We start from the raw sequence: 20,693 nt of genomic DNA, 5'->3' as shown, positions 1-20,693 counted from the left end.
GGCCCACTAAAATTACGCAAACAGTGTTTACTGTACGTGCGTTCTGGAACGCATTGAAGCCGCTTTCGAGGGGCTGGAGAATTGCGATTTGGCGGGAAATCGTCACCTGCCGTGATGTTACTGTCGGAACTGATTCTCCGCCCAATCGCGTTTCCCGGTTTTGGCGTTAGCTAACGGAGAATCCCGCCCCCAGTGTTTTCTCTGATGAGCAATGCAATTGTGACATGAGCACCAGATTGTGTGTATTCTTTTTTTGCAGGCCACTCCTTCAACCCAACCGTCAAACTGAACTCCGCTGTGGCCAACATGATTTGCTCTATAGTTTTCGGTGACAGATTTGATTACGAGGATGAAAAGTTTGTTAGTTTAGTAAAGAGAGTGAGCGAAAACGTTCAACTCGGTGGCACGGCTGTGGTCCAGGTAAAGCTCATCTTTCATTAGAAACAGGAATACATTCCAGAAAAGAACATACAGAAAGAATAAGTTGCAGCTGGAAGGGCACTCTCAAAGAATTTGCGGTGTAACATATTAGACAAGTTTATTTTGTACATACGGCTTGATAATTTAGGGAAGAACATGAGTCACAATTTTGATTTGCATCCTATTTCGTATTCTAATTAAATATGGAGGGAATAAGCGGGTGGCGTTCGAGGTGGAAAATATAGTGGCTGACTCTCGGGAAGGTACGTTAAGGTACGTTATGGTAAACGGGAAATTGGAGGGGATGCCAGTGGTGTTAGTAAACATCATTGCCCCAAACTGGGACAGTGTGGAATTTATGAAGCGGGTGCTAGGGAGGATTCCTGACCTGGACTCTCATCGGCTGATTATGGGGGGACGGGGACTTTAATGCGGTCCTGGATCCGAGACTGGACCTGTTGAGCTCGAGGTCGGGGAGGGTGTCGGCTACAGCTAAGGAGCTTCGGGAGTTCATGGAGCACATGAGGGGGGCGGGGGGGGGGACTGCGGATCCATGGAGATTTGGGAGGGCGAGGGCGAAAGACTTTATGTTTTCCTCCCTCCCATGTGCACAAGGTGTACTCCCGAATAGATGTCTTCGTATTGGATAAGACGTTGTTGGTAGGGGTGGTAGATGTTGAGTGTTCAGCGATTGTGGTGTCGGACCATACCCCGCACTGGGTGGATTTACAAAGGGGGGGCCCAGCGCCCGCAATGGAGGCTGGATGTGGGGCTGTTAGCAGAGTAGGAGGTGTGTGAGCATGTGAGGAAGGCCATCCGGGGTTATGTAGAGATTAATGATACGGGGGAGATTTCGGCAGGTACGGTTTGGGAGGCACTGAAGACAATGGTCAGTGGGGAGTTTATTTTGATTTGGGCGCACAGGGAGGAGGCGGAGTGGGTGGAGATAGAAAGGCTAGTGGAAGGAATTCTGCAGGGACAGGAGATATGCAGAGGGCCTGGAGGAAGGACTGCTAAAGGAATGATGTGGAGATGCCGGCATTGGACTGGGGTGAGCACAGTAAGAGGTCTTACAACACCAGGTTAAAGTCCAACATATTTGTTTCGAATCATTAGCTTTCGGAGCACTGCCCCGTCACCTGAGGAAGGAACAGTGCTCCGAAAGCTAGCGATTCGAAACAAACCTGTTGAACTTTAACCTGGTGTTGCAAGACTTCTTACTGTGCTAAAGGAATGGCAGAGGTTGCAAATGGAATTTGGGCTGTTATCTACGGGTAAGGCGGTAGGGCAGTTGAGAAGGGTGAGAGGGGTGGTAAATGAGTATGGGGAGAAAGCGAGCAAGATGTTAGCGTACCAATCGAGGAAGTAAGAGGCGATGAGAGAGATTGGGAAAGTGAAGAACACAGGTGGGAATACAGTCCTGGACCTGGCGGGGTGAATGGGGTGTTTAGGGGCTTTTATAGCAAATTGTATGAGTCGGAACCCCCAGCTGGGGAAGAGGGTGTGAGGCGGTTTCTGGGAGGGTTGGAGTTCCCGAAGGTTTTGAAGAGCAGTTGGAGGGCCTGGGGGCCCAAATCGGGCTTAGAGAAGTGGTGGCGGGGCTGGAGGCAATGCAATCGGGCACGGCCCCGGGACCGGCCGGGTACCGGTGGAATTTTGCAAGAGGTTCTCAGGGGTGTTTGGATCACATTTGGTAAGAGCCTTCAATGAGACAAAAGGGGAGTGCTCCCCTCGATGTTGTCAGGTGCGATCTCCCTCATTTTAAAGCGGAAAACTGGGGGTCATGCAGACCGATCTCCCTGTTAAATGTAGATGCAAAACTACTGGCAAAGATCCTGGTCACAAGGATCAAAGACTGCGTCCCAGGGGTAATAGGGGAGGACCAGACGGGGTTTGTTAAGGGACGGCATTTGGCGACCAACATTAAGAGGATACTTAATGTAATTATGATGCCTCCAGAGGGACGCGAAGTTGAGGGGTGCTGGCTATGGACGCAGAGAAGGCCTTTGATCGGGTGGAGTGGGAATACTTATGGGAGGTCCTGGGGCAGTTTGGGTTTGGGCAGGGCTTTGTGGATTAAGTCATGTTGCTATACCAGGCACCGGTGGCGAGTGTGCGGACAAATCGGTGAGGTCAGACTATTTCAGGTTACACTGGGGAACGAGGTCGGGATGTCCACTTTCCCCACTGTTGTTTGCCTTGGCTATAGAGCCGTTGGCAATCGCATTAAGAACGTTGAGGGTCTGGCGGGGGATTGTACAGGGTGGAGCACAGGGTCTCGCTTTACGTGGGCGATCTACTTTTTTACATATTGGAACTGCTTGGGGGGATTATGGGGATATTAGAGGAATTCGACTGGTTCTCGGGATACAAATTGAATATGGGTAAGAGTGAGGTCTTTGCGATCTAGGCGAGGGGGCAGGTGAAGAGCTGGAATGAGATGCCCATGGGTGAAGAAGGTACTGCTAGAGCAGGTGTGTGTGTGTGGGGGGGGGGTTGCGAATATTGCGATGGTCAGGAAGTGGGTAGTGAGGGCATCACGGTGGCGCAGAGGGTTAGTCCTGCTGCCTCACGGCGCCGAGGTCCCAGGTTCGATCCCGACTCTGGGTCACTGTCCGTGTGGAGTTTGCACATTCTCCCCGTGTTTGCGTGGGTTTCGCCCCCACAACCCAAAGATGTGCAGGCTCGGTGGATTGGCCACGCTAAATTGCCTCTTAATTAGAAAAAATGAATTGGGTACTCCAAATTTATTTTTAAAGAAAGGAAGTGGTTAGCGGGGGAGGGGGAGATATGGGAGTGGGTGGAGGCGGCTGTGGTGTTGGGTGCTCTGGTGCACAGATGAGCCAACACAGTTGTATGTGGTACAACTCTATTTTATTATAACTCTTATAATACAGTTCGTTCTGGATACTCTGCACGTGCTGTCTCCCTAAGTGTGTTTGGCAACAGATGTGTCCTGGTTCTCCTCTGCAGCTAATACTGCCCACCGGGGGTCGTGTCTGTGCTTTTATATCTTTCTGTCATTGGTTGTGGTGTTGTGTGTTCTGATTTGTCTGTTGGTGTGTCTATCATGATGTGTGTGTTTGAATATCATGACATCCCCCCTTTTTACAAAGATATGTGCCTACGTGGTTATAAATATAATTGTGTCGTGAGTGCATCGAAGAGTGTGTGTGTGTGTTATGTACAGCGTGTGTATACGACGTAACTATTTACATGGGGCGATGTCAGGTGCGTCACACTAACAAGGTTGTACCATAACAAAACTTGGATGCGAGAGAAAAAAAAAACTTGAACATTGGTCTGGTCAGACGATATCTGGAACAATAAACAACAACAGGTTATAATACAGAAGTGTTTGACTTTTTTGAACGTATGAACAGCGTTATAAGTCCAGTCTAATGGGTGACCGCCTCAAGAATGGGCTGGTCCTCAAGCCGGTTCAGCTGTGGAGATTTGGGGTCACACTGGTTCACCTTGGACTGTTGGAGGTGATGCTGTTGCCGAAGTCTCTACTTTACCATTTGTTGTACTTCGTGCAGTGCTTGGTTTTTTCATTCGTGCAAATATAACATTCAACATCTTTGTTAGTGGTGCCTTGGCTGTGGTTTGGTTCTGGTGGCGATGGAAGGGGCATGATTCGACAGGTGGCAAGGTCCCAGAAACAGCCTTAGCTTGTGCATGGGGAGGATTTTAGCTGCTGTGGCCTGGTCACGGGTGGCGGTGGAAGGGGCATGATCCGTGCCATCTCCACAAAGTCATCCTTGGGAACCAGTGGAGGATCCGGCGTGTGCGTACGGTTCAGTTGCGAGCGTGGAAGGCGGCGCAAAGCTCGCTGATTGCGCCTACGCACCAATCCATCCGCCCTGCATGCCAGGAACAAGGTGGAGTCTTTTTCTTTTTATGTTTGTGGTGGACGGCATCTTGTAGCCGATGGGTCGTCGCCATCGAAGTAGCACCATCACTAATATCATGCAAGGCGATGACTGTGCCAGATGTGGAAGTTGGCCGAGACCGTGTACGCTGGTTCCGGCCACCTGCTGTGCCGGAAGGGCGACTCCGCAGAGAAACGTCGAAGCATGTCGCCTTGGAGAGAGAATTGTTGCTCGCATCAACGTCTGGCGATGGCGCGAATTGGTGTGTCCATCTTGGACCGCCGGTGCTGGTTGCCACTGCCGACCCAGTGGGACTGCCACGCGATCCATTCCCTGTCGCCGTGGCATCCGCCGTCACCCTGAGCGTGCCATCACCGAGGCCGCGACACCGCCCGTCCGGAGCAAGGTCTGGCGTGCGCGAATCAGAGTCGGCGCTTGGCTGCTCCCCATCTGGAGTCCGGTCTGCCTTCCGTCGATGCCCCCCGTCCGGAGTCCCAACAGGTTCACTGGAGGCAGCCGAGATTCCCTGAAGCTGCACTTCTGGAGTCGGAACATGCAGGAATGCACCAACCAGTGGAGAGGGTCGAGCCATCGAGGGTGGAAGCGGTGCGCCGCCACCGCAGTCGTCAGTGGTCCCACCGTGATCGTCGAGTGCCTCGGTACGCACTAGGCGAGGTCCGTCACCTTGCACCTTTTGCATGGGAAGTGGGATGCTGTCGTCACTCGTCTCACATCCCGTGGATAGATCCTCATTAGCAGCTTGCTGTTCACTGGGGTTGGGTAAATTGTCAGAGTTTTCATCTGGTGGTGCACACCATGTCGGTGGACTGTCATTGTCTTGCCGTTGTCCTTCATTTGGGCTTTTCTTCTTTGGAATTTTAAATCTTCCCCCAGACATTGCAGAACCTTGTTTATTACCCCCAAATTCTCCCATAGGTATGGTCTCGAATATAGGATCCAATGTTTCTATCGACATTGTACTATTTTCCAAAGAACATTCCGTTTCACTTTTCTTCTCAGGTGCCTCATATGTATCTTTGTCTAATGTACATGCCTTCATGGTCTCTGGGTCTGATTTTGCTGGGACTGGCATGGTCACAGTCTCTCTTTTACTGTTCTCAATTGCCCACATTATACTCCCCATACATAACTGCTTAATCACTGGGGTTAGTGTGGCACAATGGATAATCGGGTCGACCTTATCTGCATCTTCACCATTAGTGGAAAGCACACTTGGTTCACTTGAAACTGCTGTGGGTTTTAAATTCGTTATCTGGCTACTCGATGTCGGTGTCCTCAGGATTCTTGCTCCAATGTTCTGCTCAATAATCAGTGGAGCGTGTATAGGTTCAATGCAATTAATGTTCCCCTCAAGGTTTGAAGAGTCATTACTGACTAACTGCTGGTCTCCGAAGTTGGGATTTTGCGGTGTTGTGTTGAAGGGAGACATTTGTCCCTGCTGTAGATATGATTCAGGTTGTGTTATTTCCATTACCTGAGGATCAATGTCTTGTCCATTTTTTCGATCCGTACTAAAACACTGGCAATTCTCAGTCTGCTCCTTGCAAGTTAAACATTCAATTAATTTCGTTAGCAAATCCTCAGCATCCTTCTGTGGCCGTGCAGCATTATTAATCTCTGTTCGGCTATAATGATCGTGAAGGTCAGCGCATAAACCTTTTTTCTTCGGGCTTGGACGAGGCGATTCCTTTGGCTTGTCTTCAGTTGGGCTTGAACAGTCTTCAGCGCTGTGCCCTTCATTATAGCATGAGAGACCGTCATGTTCATGCTGCTTTGTAGTGGAGCATGGTAGGCTGTTATAGCCTTCTTGCTGTTCACGTGAGCATGGCAGACTTGCATCGTCTGCCGCTGGTTGGTCAGGAGAGGTTGCTAGACCCTCATGGTCTTGTTCCTGCAAGGACTGCGCTCTGGAGTCTTGCGTTCCTTCCATCGTGGAGTCCGTCCACGAGCTCTCTGTGGAGGCTTGTGACACTGGAGTCACTTCTTGTTCGTGCAAGGACTGCGCTCTGGAGTCTTGCGTTGCTTCTATCGTGGAGGCTGTCCACGAGCTCTCTGTGGAGGCTTGTGACACTGGAGTCACTTCTTGTTCGTGCAAGGACTGCGCTCTGGAGTCTTGCGTTGCTTCTATCGTGGAGGCTGTCCACGAGCTCTCTGTGGAGGCTTGTGACACTGGAGTCACTTCTTGTTCGTGCAAGGACTGCGCTCTGGAGTCTTGCATTTCTGCAATTGTGGAGTCTGTCCACGAGCTTGCTGTGGAAGCTTGTGACACTGGAGTCACTTCTGGTTCATGCGAGGACTGCACTCTGGAGTCTTGCATGTCTTCTTTCATAGAGTCGGGAACGTTGAGCGGGACGTGGACCACGCTCTGTGTGGCAGCAGGGCACTCTCCGTGTGCTTGCACCGCTCCCTGTCTGTTAATGTCAGGCTGCAGCATCATCCGGTACTGATAAGTTGGAACGTCATATCTGCTGGATTGAAGATCCTCAAATCCGAAAAATGAATCCGCATCTGCGTCGGATTCAATGTGGGGGCCGCCAATGTGCAACACGAAAGGTTCGTCCGAGTCATAGTCATATGGGACCACGGAGCTATCATTGGGCTCGCGAGGTCCGGAAACACTGTAAAGATCGTCATCGAAGTATTCAAGGTCGGAATCATCGGCTTGTGCGTAGGTAACTGCTTGTCAGAGGGTTCTTCGGAGGTCAAATTCATCTCCTGGGTCAATTTGCGGCACTGTGCTGTCATTCCAGGTGAGGGACGGTTGTTTTACAGCTTTAACAGATTTTTGTTTTTTTTATTTGGGACGTTTCCCTTTTAAATTGGATTTGGGACGTTTCCCTTTTAAATCGGTGCAGTCTGGGGCCTCTGACATCCTGACGCTCGGTATGTAGCACGTAGGAAGCGACTGCGCATGCTCAGATCGCTGTTCCTTTACCGCTGGCCGTTTTCTTGACTGCGCATGCGCAGCATCTCGCGCATGCGCAAACGAAACTTCCGGTTCTGCGCGCTTCTCGCGCAACTGTGCTAGCGTGATACCTTTAGCAAGATGGCCGCCGACCTCGACCCAGCCTTCTCTCAGGCCCGGGATTTCGGCCTCTGGGAATTCGGGCTCCGGGATCCCAGCCACGAGGTGAGTACTGCAGCTTTTCTTACCTTTATGTGCCGATTGGATTGCGTTTTCTTCACAGTACTTGGAGAATTTGCCCAGGACTGCCTGGTAATCGTACCTTTGCTGCCTCCTGAAGAACCTGAACCTTCTGAATATTTCTCTTGCCCTTGCACCGGCGATGGTGAGGAGAAATTCAATTTTTTCCCTATCATCCAGGTCTTGGAGTTCAGCTGCCACCAGGAACAATTCGAACATTTGCCGGAATCGCCGCCAGTTTTCGCGGAGGTCGCCGTGGCACTGGAGCGCCTGCGGAACCGGGAGCTCGTACATCATGCCTGGGCACTGCTGGTTGTCTGTGTACACTGAGGTATGCCGGCAGGTATCGATCCACTCCTGTACCATGTGGTGTTGGGTGCTCTGGTGCACAGATGAGCCAACACAGTTGTATGTGGTACAACTCTATTTTATTATAACTCTTATAATACAGTTCGTTCTGGATACTCTGCACGTGCTGTCTCCCTAAGTGTGTTTGGCAACAGATGTGTCCTGGTTCTCCTCTGCAGCTAATACTGCCCACCGGGGGTCGTGTCTGTGCTTTTATATCTTTCTGTCATTGGTTGTGGTGTTGTGTGTTCTGATTTGTCTGTTGGTGTGTCTATCATGATGTGTGTGTTTGAATATCATGACAGCGGCCTCATGTAAGGACAAGGGATTGGGGGCACTGTTAACTGCACCTCTGCCGTTCTGGGTGGCTCGGTACTCCACAAGCCCGGTAATAGTGGCAGCCCTGTGGATGTGTGGACAGTGAAGGCAGCACATGGGGTTGGCGAGTGATTCGGTGTGGGCACCGATATGTGATAACCACCGGTTCGCCCCGGGGGGGCTGGACGGGAGTGCTTCAGAAGTGGCTGCGGGCGAGGATCAAGAGATTTGGGGATCTGTTTATTGATGAGGATTTCCCAAGCTTGGAGGAGCTGGAGGAGGATTTTGAGTTGCCAGGTGGGAATGGGTTCCGGTATTTGCAAGTGAGGGATTTTGTGTTCAGGCAGGTTTCGACCGTCCCGCACCTGCCGCACCGGGGACTGCAGGGTAATGTGGTGTCGAGAACAGGAGTAGGAGAGGGGAAGGTCTCAGAGATATATAAGGAGCTGATGGAGTGGGAGGGAACCCCAATAGGGGAGGTGAAGAGAAAGTGGAAAGAAGAGCAGGGTGGGGAGGTTGGAGGCCGGATTATGGGAGGAGGCCCTGAGGAGAGTTAATGCATCCTTGTCGTGCGCCAGGCCCAGCCTTGATACTTGGGTAGCTCGGTAGCATAGTGGTTAGCACAGTTGCTTCACAGCTCCAGGGTCGCAGGTTCGATTCCCGGCTTGGGTCACTGTCTGTGCGGAGTCTGCACGTTCTCCTCGTGTTTACATGGGTTTCCTCCGGGTGATCCAGTTTCCTCCCACAGTCCAAAGATGTGCAGGTTAGGTGGATTGGCTATGCTAAATTACCCTTAATGTCCAAAGAAATGGATAGGTGGGGTTACGGGGATAGGGTGGAGGTGTTGGGATGGGGTGGAGGTGTGGGCCTGGGTAGGGTGCTCTTTCCAGACTCGATGGGCCGAATGGCCTCCTTCTGTACTGTAAATTCTATGATACAATTCAACGTGTTTCACAGGGTTCACTTGACTGTGGCCCGGATGAGCAGGTTCTTTGAGAAGGTGGAGGATAGGTGTGGGCGTCGTGCGGGTATCCTATGAACCATGTCCACATGTTTTGGGCATGTCCGAGGCTGAGGGGTTTCTGGCAGGGGTTTGCTGACGTCATGTCAGAGGTCTTAAAAGTGAGGGTGGTGCCGAGTTCAGAGGTGGCGATCTTCGGTGTGTTGGAAGACCCAGGAGCCCAGGGGGTGAGAGGCGCCGACGCCCTGGCCTTTGCCTCCCTGGTCGCCCGGAGACGGATCTTACTAGAGAGGAGGGATATGGAGCCCCTGAAGTTGGGGGTGTGGGTTAGCGACATGGCATGGTTTCTCAGACTCGAGAAAATTAAATTTGCCTTGAGGGGTTCATTGCAGGGGTTTGCTCGGAGATCGACTTCTTCAAGAAAAATTAAGCTGTCAGCAGGGGGAGGAGGATAAGGGGGCGGGGGGGGGAGGAGGGGAGGCATGGGAGAGACGAGTGAGGGCAGGAGAACCAACGGAGGGGGGACTGGGGAATGTGGCACTATTTATGTAAGCCATATTGGCTGGGGTCTGTGCTTGGGGGAGTATGTTGGTTATATTATTGTTTTTGTTCTTGTTGAAATTTGATGTTAAAAATTGTTAAAATTATAAATGCCTCAATAAAATATTTTCCCCAAAAAATAAAAATAAATATGGAGGGAAACCACCTCCATGACCTCCACCTCTCCCAGCATTTTCCACACAAAAGTTTTCTTTAACAACTTTAACAACATACCAGGAGTCAATTGTGTTTGAGGACCTTTGGACTATGACAGACAAATACCTTTTACGATAGAAACCTAATTTCATGGGGAAGCATTGAACGATCCTTCTGTTCCTGTATTGTAATTTTATAAAGGAGTATGTGGCAAACCTGAGCTAAAATGAAGAAGGTTGGGAATGAATAGTGGGAAAGACATGTCCACATTTTTTACCAGAGCTCTCTGATAGGATGATCAGTAATGGGTGCATAGTTTGGACACTCTAATGCATTAGATTAATGATATTTTCAAAATTGATTTATTCCATTTTTCTAATTACGGAGTCGCCATAGCCCCAGCTGACCATAGGCTGCTTTCCTCTTTGAGCGGGACAGCTAACTGGTGGTGATTTAACCTGAGGATCACCATACCTCAGGTGAGGGGGCAAGGTTGAGAAAGCAGACCTTCATGAATAACCTCAGGAATTGAACCCACGCTGTTGGCCTTGTTTTGCATCACAAACTAGCTGTCCAGCCAACTGAGCTAAACCAGTCTGCAATTAAGGAGTACTTTGATGCAATTAGTTTGCTTTGACATTAAGATTAATAGCATTACTTTATTTTTATTCCATAGCTGTACAATGCATTTCCCTTCTTGAGATTCCTACCTGGATCACACAAAACATTTATTTCCAATTCGAAGCAAAACATTGCTTCCTTCAAGGCCTTTTGCAATGACCATTGTCAGGAACTGGATGAGAATGACCCGAGGAGTTTTATTGATGCGTTCATGTTGAGACAGCAGCAGGTAGAAACTATACCCATCTCTTCAGAAGTGCTGTAGATTTTCTGTAAGGTGTGTTGGTTTTATTTTATGGGGTGAGGGAAGCCAACTTCATTTAATCCAGCATGGCATGATTGACTGAATGGCCTTCTATGTTGAAAATGGATGACTCTATGTAAAGGGTTTGAAAACAATGACTATTTTTAAAAAGAGTTGTCATTTATATTGTGTCTTTTATCACTCAGGATGGTCCAAAGCACATTACAGGCAACAAAGTGTAGTCATTGTTTGTGATGTGACTTCAATCAACATCACTAAAACAGACTATCTGGTCACTCCCACATTGCTGTTTGTGGACATTTTCCCTCCCCAAATTGACTTATTGTCTCCTACATATAACTAACTACATTCAAAACACATGAACATACGGATTAGGAGCAAGAGTAGGCCACTCAGTCCCTTGAACCTGCTCCACCATTCAAGAAGATCATGGCTGATCTGATTGGAACCTCAACCCCACATTCCTCCATAAACATCTCACCCTCTTGGTAATCAAGAATCTACTTAGCTCTGCCTTAAAAATATTCAAAGATTACGCTTACACAGCCTCTTGAGGAAGAGACTAAAGATCATCTTCATCTTAAATGAGTGATCCTTACTTTTAAGCAGTGACCCCTAGTTCTATATTATCCAACTAGAGGAAACATCCTGTTCACATTCACCCTGTCAGTACCCCTCAGGATCTGAAAGGATTTGATCAAGTCACCTCTTACTACTCTAAATTCCAGTGGATAAAAACGTAACCTCTCCAATCTTTCCCCATAAGACAACTCACCCACTTTCTTGGCTGTTAAGCACATTGCAACATTCTAAGGTCATGAAAGACATGAGTAGAAATACAAGATGTTAGGACAGTGGTGAGGATTCAAGTGCTTCTCTTTGCAATACATCCAAAGGTGACATCTCTGATAATGAGGCATTCCCTCAGTACGACACTGGATTAAACTGTGGTAATCTGCAACAGCCTGGATTTTAAGCCTGATAAAATTGGACACCTTAAATTAAGAATTAAAAGTTTAAAATCAAATTGCAGTCAACTCCAGGCAGGCTGATTGGAATTTGAATTTGACCAAACTCAAATACACTAAGCACAGACAAACTGGCAGGACATGTCTGGACCTGTCTTGACAATCACCCACCAGGAGAAAATTGGCTCTGTTCAGATGCATCGATTTGTTTTGGCTTTCCCAGATAGAGCCAGACTTTCTGGTACCCAGAATTCCCGCCATTACCTTATATGGCAACAGGTTACGTGCGAACAACACCACCGGAGATGGACACCCAGGGGCAGGTCCCTGGTGTCCAGCAGAGCGGCCATCAACAAGTCCATTGGGTATTGAGACCCCATCCTGAGACCTCATTGGCCGAGGGCCAGAGACGTTTCTGGAAAGGTGCGAAGGGAGGGGAATGGAAGTAGACATCCAAGGACACACCCCAGCGAAAACCCGTTGTGGCGGTGACCATGATGATTTGGAAGACTGACCAGAGATGGAAGGAAGCAGCCAGTGAGACCCACCTTCGCAATGCAGACCCTGAGGAATGTGAAACTCAGAGAATAGGATCCGCGGCAGGATTGAGTCCATCGGCACGGGTAGATTATAAATCTTGGGACCTTTTAGTGAATGTTTCTGGGCTAATTTATGTTGTCCTTTTGCTGTTGTCCTTTGTTCGCTTCATCAATAAAGACATTGGGGTAAAACCTTTGTTTAATAAACTGGTCAAAGTGTCTGCAGTTTACAGACAACAAAACCCATTGCTGCCTCTATTTCCGGGCACATTTCCTGTGCTTCATTTCCCAATAATCAATGTTTCAAGTTAGTTATGTCATCCATATCGTATGTACTCTACAGATTCCAACCCCAATTCTCAGTTTTTGTGTTGTTAACTTCTGTAGGAATCCAACAATCTCAATTCATACTTTCATGAAAACAACTTAACACTCACCACGAGCAATCTATTTGCTGCGGGGATGGAGACCACCTCGACCACACTTCGTTGGGGAATGCTTCTGATGATGAAATATCCAGAGATTCAGAGTAAGAAGCAGTCTGATTGATTCTAGCCTGATCAAGCATTTTGTGTGCTTCATATTTTTGGATTGCCATGGATGTGTTTTTTTTAACATTTGCTCAAATGAAGTCATAACCATTATCCCAATCACGTTGGAAATCTGCTTGACTTGCAGAAAAGGTTCACGAGGAAATTATCAGAGTTATTGGATCAGAACGATCTCCCAGAGCTGGAGATCGGAAAGATTTGCCGTACACTAACGCAGTGATCCACGAAATTCAGAGGTTTGCCGACATTATGCCCCTGAACATCTCACATGAAACAACAGTGGACTTAAACTTCAAAGGATTCTTCATTCCAAAGGTACACGAGGGAAATTATGGCCTCAACTGGGTCTAATATTCTAATGTTTAATCGAGGCAGGAGAAAGGGCAGGATAGGAGAGGAAATAAGTGCTCAACTTTGCATCCAATTGTATTGTGCATTGTTCGTGGCAAAGTGGCTAGCTCACATCAACTTAAAAGTACCATTTTATATTTAATTCAAATCATATAGCTATGTCTAAACACTGGTGGGGTATTTTATTATTAAATCTGCAAGTTTTAACAAACAATTTCCAATGAAGGGACAATTTAGCGTGGCCAGTCCACCTACCCATGCACATCTTTGGTTATTAGGGGTGAGACCCACGCAGACACGGGGAGAATGTGCAAAATCCACATGGACAGGGACCCGGGGCCGGGATCGAACTCAGGTCCTCGGCACTGTAATGTGCTAACCACTGCACCACCGTGCCACCCTGATTGAAATTGCAAGTTATTGTACAGTTGGTAAAGCTGGCATGGATCTGATGAGCCAAAAGGCTCCTTCAGTGCAAATAATTTCAGCAATGCCTTTTGAGTACAACAACAAAATCATATTGAAACGATGTTTTACTATTTTCAGGGAACCCAAGTGATTCCATTGCTGTCCTCTGTGCTCTACGATAAAACCCAATGGGAAAAACCAGATGAGTTCAACCCATCCCACTTTCTGGATGCTGAGGGCAAGTTTGTGAAGAGAGACGCCTTCATACCTTTCTCTGCAGGTAGCTCAACTTATTATTTTCTAGGACTATATAGTGCTGTAACTTTCCCTCCTTTGCTGGGGAAATTAAAATGTGTTTCTAAAAAAAAAATTTTTATTCAAATGTTTACATATTTTCAACCAAACCCTTACAGAAATAAGAAAAAACAAAGAACACATAAATAAACATCTTATAGCTATGTCACTTATTCCCCCAATATACAAGCCCCCCATTAAACGATAATAAACACAGTAGTAAACACAAAGTAACCCCCCCCCCCACCCCTGGGTTGCCGCTGCTGCTGTCCACCTCCTAACGCTCCGCAAGAAAGTAGAGGAACGGTTGCCACTGCCTGAAGAACCCTTGCACAGATCCTCTTCAGGCAAATTTTACCCTCTCCAGTTTAATGAACCCTGCCATGTCGCTGGTCCAGGCTTCCACGCTTGGGGGCCTCGCCTCCTTCCACTGTAGCAGAATTCTCCACCGGACTACCAGGGATGCAAAGACCAGAGTACTGGCCTCTTTCGCTTCCTGCACTCCTGGCTCGTCCGATACCCCAAATAGTGCAAGCCCCCAACTCGGCTTAACCCGGGTGTTTACCATCTAAGACACCGTCCTCGCAATGTCCCTCCAGAATCCATCCAGCGCTGGGCACGCCCAGAACATGTGGGCGTAATTTGCTGGGCTCCCCGAACACCTCACACACCTGTCCTCTACTCCAAAAAACTGACTCAGCCTTTTCCCAGTCATGTGCACCCTGTGCAGAACCTTAAATTGTATCAGGCTAAGCCTGGCGCAAGAGTAGGAAGAATTTACCCTACCCAGGGCATCTGCCCACGTCTATCTCCTCCCCCAGCTCCTCCTCCCATTTACCTTCCAGCTCCTCCACCGAGGCCTCCTCCTCCTCCTGCATCTCCTGGTAGATTGGCGAGACCTTGCATTCCCCAACCCACACCCCCGAGAGCACCCTATCCTGGATCCTACGTGCTGGCAGCAGCGGAAATTCCCTCACCTGCCGTCTTACAAACGCCCTTACCTGCATGTACCTGAAGGCATTTCCAGAGGGGAGCCCGAATTTTCCTCCAACGCCCCAAGGCTCGCAAACGTCCCATCTATTAACAGGTCCCCCATCCTTCTAATACCTGCTCTGTGCCAGCGCAGGAACCCCCCATCCATTCTCCCCGGGACAAACCGACGGTTCTCTCGGATCGGGGACCACACACGAAGCCTCTGCCTCCCCCCTGTGGCGTCTCCACTGCCCCCAAATTTTGAGGGTCGCCGCCACCACTGGACCTTGTCGGCGGGAGTGGCAGCGGTGCCGTCACCAGCGCTCTCAGGCTCGTGCCCACACAGGAAGCCATCTCCAGCCCCTTCCACGCCTCCCCCTCCCCCTCCATTACCCACTTGCGTATCATCACCACATTAGCAGCCCAGTAGTACCCACATGGATTAGGCAACGCTAGCCCTCCTCTGTCCCTGCTCCGTTCCAGAAACACCCTTCTCACCCTCGGGGTCTTTTTTGACCATACAAACCCCATGATGCTCCTGCTGACCCGCTTAAAAAAGGCCTTAAGGATCAGGATGGGGAGGCACTGGAATATAAAAAGGAACCTCGGGAGCACCGTCATCTTCACCGACTGTACCCTACCCGCCAGGGAGAGTGGCAGCATATCCCACCTTTTAAACTCCTCCTCCATCTGCTCCACCAGCCTCATAAAGTTGAGCTTGTGTAGGGCCCCCCAGCTCCTGGCCATTTGGATCCCTAGGTAGTGAAAACTCCTTTCCGTCCTCTTCAGTGGAAGCTCGTCTATCCTCCATCCCTGGTCCCCTGGGTGTACCACGAATAGCTCACTCTTCCCCATGTTGAAATACCCGTGAAAGTCTCCAAACTCCCTGAGGATCTGCATCACCTCTGGCATCCCCCCCACCCCGTCCGCCACATACAGTAACAGGTCGTCGGCATACAACGATACCCGGTGTTCCTCCCCCCCACCCTCCCCCCCCCGCACCAGCCCCCTCCGGTTCCTGGACTCCCTCAGAGCCGTCGCCAAAGGCTCAATTGCCAATGCAAATAGCAGGGAATAGCAGGGTGGATAGGGGGCACCCCTGCCTCGTCCTCCGGTACAGCCGAAGGTATTCCGACTGATGCACAATCAATACTCTTGAGACCACGAGGAGTCATATCGATTCAGCTTTAATCTGATAGAACTGTACCCAGCAGCGATGTTACAGAAGTGAAGGCTGCTGGGACGGTTCTTATACCCCGCCCCTCAGGGCGGGGCTATGTACATTACCCAATGGTAGACCCCACGGTCTAGCCAATGGTCATTCACCTCTCAGGTACTGCAGTACCTGGCATTACCACATTCACCCCCTGTTAAAAAAGTAGCCAGCGTGATGATGGCCAGTGTACTGTCGCCTTTGCATGGTAGGACCAGGTATTGCAGGTACCATGCTGTCAAGGGTAACGGAGAAAGTTCTTGTGTTGTTTATTTTTTTTCATGGTGCTGCAATCAGACGATCGGGTGGCCTGGTCATCCTACTGGAGCGTCTAAGTTTCGGCGGTGGTCCTGGTGAGGGCCCCGGGGGTTGTGACTCCGGGAACGTGGCGTCTTCCTCCCAGGCAGTTTCGTCACCCTTAGGCGGCGCCGTAGGGGCTTAAAATGGGCAGGGGGGGGGGAGGGGGCGCCTGTAGGTGGCGTCGGTGCCTGTTCGGTGCTGGGTCGGGGTTCCGCCGGCAGTACTGACCCTCCGGTCAGGTGCTGTAGGGGTGGGGATGGGGGCAGTGGCGTGGGCGCGCGTGGGACTCCGGCGGGCACCAGGTCCCGAAGGGAGACCATTTCTTGGCGTCCGTCGGGGAACGCTACGTAGGCGTACTGGGGGTTGGCATGCAGCAGGTGGACCCTCTCGACCAACGGGTCCGACTTGTGCGCCCTCGCATGTTTCCGCAGCAGGACGGGTCCGGGTGTCGCTAGCCAGGTTGGGAGCGAGGTCCCAGAGGAGGACTTCCTGGGGAAAACAAGGAGACGTTCGTGAGGTGTCTGGTTTGTGGTAGTACATAGCAGCGACCGAATGCAGTGAAGGGCCATCGGGAGGACTTCTTGCCAGTGGGAGACTGGGAGATTCCTGGACCGAAGGGCCAGCAGGACGGTCTTCCAGACCGTTCCATTCTCCCTTTCTACCTGCCCGTTACCCCGGGGGTTGTAGCTGGTCGTTCTGCTCGAGGCGATGCCTTTGCTAAGCAGGAACTGGCGCAGCTTGTCGCTCATAAAGGAGGATCCCCTATCACTGTGGATGTATGCAGGGAAACCAAACAGTGTAAAGATACCCTGGAGGGCCTTGCTGACGGTGGTTGTGGTCATGTCTGGGCAGGGGGTGGCGAATGGGAACCGGGAGTACTCGTCAATCACGTTAAGGAAGTACGTGTTGCGGTCGGTGGAGGGGAGGGGGCCTTTGAAGTCCACGCTAAGGCGTTCAAAGGGACGGGAAGCTTTATCAGGTGCGCCCTCTCTGTTCGGTAAAAGTGCGGTTTGCACTCCGCGCAGATTCGGCAGTCCCTGGTGACTGTCCTGACCTCCTCGATGGAGGAAGGCAGGTTTCGGGACTTAACGAAATGGAAGAACCGGGTGACTCCCGGGTGGCAGAGGTCTTCATGGAGGGCTCGGAGGCGGTCTACTTGTGCGGGATAGCGCATCAGGAGGCTCGTTCAGCTTCTTGGGACGGTACAAGATCTCGTAATTGTAGGTGGAGAGTTCGATCCTCCACCGCAAGATCTTGTCATTTTTTATCTTGCCCCGCTGCGCATTATCGAACATAAAGGCCATCGACCGTTGGTCCGTGAGGAGAGTGAATCTTCTGCCGGCCAGGTAATGCCTCCAGTGCTGCACAGCTTCTACTATGGCCTGGGCCTCCTTTTCGACCGAGGAGTGGCGAATTTCGGAGGCATGGAGAGTGCGGGAGAAGAAAGCCAAGGGCCTGCCTGCTTGGTTGAGGGTGGCGGCCAGAGCTACGTCGGACGCGTTGCTCTCGACCTGGAAGGGGAGGGACTCGTCGATGGCGCGCATCGTGGCTTTTGCGATGTCCGCTTTGATGCAGCAGAAGGCCTGGTGGGCCTCCGTCGACAGGGGGAAGGTTGTGGATTGGATCAGGGGTCGAGCCTTGTCGGCGTAATTAGGGACCCATTGTGCATAATAGCTAAAGAAGCCTAGGCAGCGCTTTAGGGCCTTGGGGCAGTGAGGGAGGGGGAACTCCATGAGGGGGCGCATGCGTTCACGGTCGGGGCCTATGACTCCATTTCGCACTACGTAGCCTAGGATGGCTAGACGGTCAGTGCTAAACACACACTTCTCCTTATTGTAGGTCAGATTTAGGAGGTGCGCGGTCTGGAGAAATTTACGGAGGTTGGTGTCGTGGTCCTGCTGGTCATGGCCACAGATGGTGACGTTGTCAAGATACGGGAACGTTGCGTGTAAACCGTACCGGTCAGCCATTCGGTCCATCTTACGCTGGAAGACCGAGACCCCGTTTGTGACACCGAAGGGAACCCTTAAAAAGTGGTAGAGCCGCCCATCTGCTTCGAAGGCAGTGTACTGGCGGTCACTATTACGGAGGGGTAGCTGGTGGTAGGCAGACTTGAGATCCACCGTGGAGAAGACCTTGTATTGCGCAATCCTGTTTACCAGGTCGGCAATACGGGGGAGAAGGTACGCGTCCAGTTGCGTAAACCGGTTGATGGTCTGGCTATAGTCGGTGATCATCCTGTTTCTCCCCGGTCTTTACCACCACGACTTGAGCCCTCCAGGGGCTGTTGCTCGCTTCGATGACCCCTTCCCCCAGCAGCCTCTGGACCTCCGACCTGATAAAGGTCCGGTCCTGGGCACTGTACCATCTGCTCCTGGTGGCGACAGGTTTGCAATCCGGGGTGAGGTTCGCAAACAGGGAAGGCGGGTCGACCTTCAGGGTCGCGAGGCCGCAGACAGTAAGGGGGGGTATAGGGCCGCCAAATTTAAAGGTCAGGCTTTGTCGGTGGCACTGGAAATCCAGTCCCAGAAGGGTGGCTGCGCAGAGATGCGGCAGCACGTATAGGCGGTAATTGCGGAATTCCCTGCCTTGGACGGTGAGGTTCGCGAGGCAGAACCCTTTTATCTGCACCTTTTTGTGTGACCCGGAGGCCAGGGAGATCCTTTGTTGGATGGGATAGGTGACCAGAGAACAGCGCCTTACCGTGTCGGGGTGGACGAAGCTCTCGGTGCTCCGAGTCGATGAGGCACGACATCACGTGGCCGTTGATGGCGATCGTAGTGGTGGCCTTCGCTAGCGTTCGGGGCCGACTCTGGTCCAGGGTAATGGAGGCCAACTGCAGCAAGGAGTTGATGTCGGGCAGCGCGTAGTCAGCCGTGCTGGGGGCTTGAGGCCCCATCCAAGATGGCGCCGGCCATGGATCGCACATGGAGTCCGGGGAAGGGGACTCCGAAGGTTGGACCGGCGAGGGACAAAATCGCCAGCGTGGTTGCCGGGGGGCAAAATGGCCACGGCTGTGACGCTGCCTGGAGGGACAAAGGCTGCGGTGCGCGTTGGGCCGGCGGGGCTGGGAAAAAGGAGTGTGGGTGCCTTGGACAGTCGGGACTTGAAAAAACGGCTGTGGTTGAACAGCAGGGGTCTGGAAAAACGGCTGTGGGTACTCACTGGATACCGCGGCCACCGCGCGGGCTAGGCAGACCGCGGCATAGTGGCCTTTCTTGCTGCACCCTTTGCAGGTGACGGTGCGGGCCGGGCAGCGCGCGTGCGGGTGATTCGCCTGGCCGCAGAAGAAGCAGCGTTGGCCAGCGGCGGTAGCGGGGCGCATTGCCGCGCACGCCTGCGGAGTTAGCGGGTAAGTCTGCGGGTTAAGCGGGTAAGTCTGGGGGACTGCCGCGGCAGGGTGCCACGCAGCCCGGGGGCGCGGTGCGCGCGAGGGCGTACGCAAGGGCGTTTTTGTACGCCACGTCCATGGACTCTGCCAGGGCTCGGGCCTCGATGAGGCCCAGTGTGTCCATTTCGAGGAGCCTTCGGCGGATGTCGGGGGAAACCATACCTGCCACGAAAGCGTCTCGGATTAAAAATTCAGTGTGCTCATTCCCCGTCACCGCTGGACAGCCGCAGTTTTGGCCCAGCACTATCAGTGCCCGGTAGAAGTCTTCGAGTGTCTCATCTGGGCTCTGCCGTCTCGTTGCCAGCAGGTGACGGGCGTAGACCTGGTTCAGTGGACGAATGTACTGTCCTTCCAGCAGCTCCATGGCTTTATCATAGTTCGCCGCTCCTTCGATCAGTGGGTAGATCGCCGGGCTGACCTGCGAGCGTAGGACGTGCATCTTCCTCTTTTCCGGAAGCCGTATCGAGGTAGCTCTGAAAGCACGCCAGCCAATGTTTAAAAATCGCAGCGGAGTTTTCTGCGTGAGGGCTGAGCTGAAGGCACGTCGGCTTGATGCGGAGATCCATCCTTCAAAAGTACTTATCTGATTAAATTGATGCGCAATCAATACTCTCGAGACCGACTTCCGGGTGCGGCGATGACCGGCTAAGTCGCACGTTTCGGCAGCTCCCGGTGGAACGGACTTTTGGGCTCTTGATAGGAGCCCCAACGGCAATTTTAACGGCTAAAAACACCGTGCGGTAAACCAGAAGGGTGTTCCCCCTGGACACGGATGGAAAAAGGAGAGGAAAGTGGCCGGATTGCAGCGGATCCTTTGGAACAACGGCAAGGAAGGCAAGCAGAAACCAAGATGGCGTCGGAAGGTGGCAGTTTCATATGGGGCCCTGAACAACAAGAGTTTTTGAAACGCTGCGTGGAGGAGATCAAAAAGGAAATGAAGAAAGAGTTGTTGGCCCCGATATTACAGGTGATTGAAGGGCTGAAAGAGGAACAAAAGACCCAGGAGCAGGAGCTTCGGGTCGTGAAGGCGAAAGCA

General features: G+C 51.4%; 1 pseudogene; it reads left to right on the top strand.

The window, feature by feature from the left end:
- Positions 1-259: 259 nt before the first annotated feature.
- The window catches only part of LOC140394370 (cytochrome P450 2K6-like), a 35,763-nt pseudogene continuing 15,329 nt past the window's right edge, over positions 260-20,693 (top strand).

Source organism: Scyliorhinus torazame, chromosome 17 (assembly GCF_047496885.1).
Source record: "Scyliorhinus torazame isolate Kashiwa2021f chromosome 17, sScyTor2.1, whole genome shotgun sequence".
NCBI classification, from domain to species: domain Eukaryota; kingdom Metazoa; phylum Chordata; class Chondrichthyes; order Carcharhiniformes; family Scyliorhinidae; genus Scyliorhinus; species Scyliorhinus torazame.
The sequence above is the reverse complement of the archived record's forward strand: the minus strand, read 5'-3'. Positions and strand labels throughout refer to the sequence as shown.